The sequence below is a fragment of the Dreissena polymorpha genome, chromosome 1 (assembly GCF_020536995.1).
Source record: "Dreissena polymorpha isolate Duluth1 chromosome 1, UMN_Dpol_1.0, whole genome shotgun sequence".
Taxonomy (NCBI): domain Eukaryota; kingdom Metazoa; phylum Mollusca; class Bivalvia; order Myida; family Dreissenidae; genus Dreissena; species Dreissena polymorpha.
Window position 1 is genome coordinate 106033823 of NC_068355.1, and position 719 is coordinate 106034541.

Genomic DNA, 719 nt, shown 5'->3' on the forward strand with positions numbered 1-719 from the left:
TCATAAATAAAGAAGTTATGGCAATTTTAGCAAAAATTTAATAATTTGACCTTGAGGTCAGGTCATTCAAGGTCAAGGTAAAATTCAACTTGCCAGGTACAGTAACCTCATGATAGCATGAAAGTATTTGAAGTTTGAAAGCAATAGCCTTGATATTTTGAAGTAAAGTGGATCAAAACACAAAATTTAACCATATATTCAAAGTTACTTAGTCAAAAAAGGGCCATAATTCTGTAAAAATGACAACCAGAGTTATGCAAATTGTTCTTTTACTGTACCCTTATGATAGTTTGCGAGTGTGTTCCAAGTGTGAAAGCAATATCTGATGTACTTTAGGGGGTAAAGTGGACCAAAACACAAAACTTAACCAAATTTTCAATTTTCTAAGTATAAAGGGCCCATAATTCCGTCCAAATGCCAGTCAGAGTTACATAACTTTGCCTGCACAGTCCCCTTATGATAGTTATAAGTGTTGCAAGTATGAAAGCAACAGCTTTGATACATGTATAACGCGCACAAACAACTTTTTATTTGAAATTAGGAGGTAAAAAACGCGCGCTATACAAGGGAAAAAACGGTATTTATTTTTATTATTTTATTTTGAAATACCGTCCAACCATCCCACCCAAGAATCCCCCCAGCCAATTTTTTTTTTTTTTGCATTTTTGAAGATAATGTAATAAATGACCACACCCCCCCATATACACCCCTCTCCACTC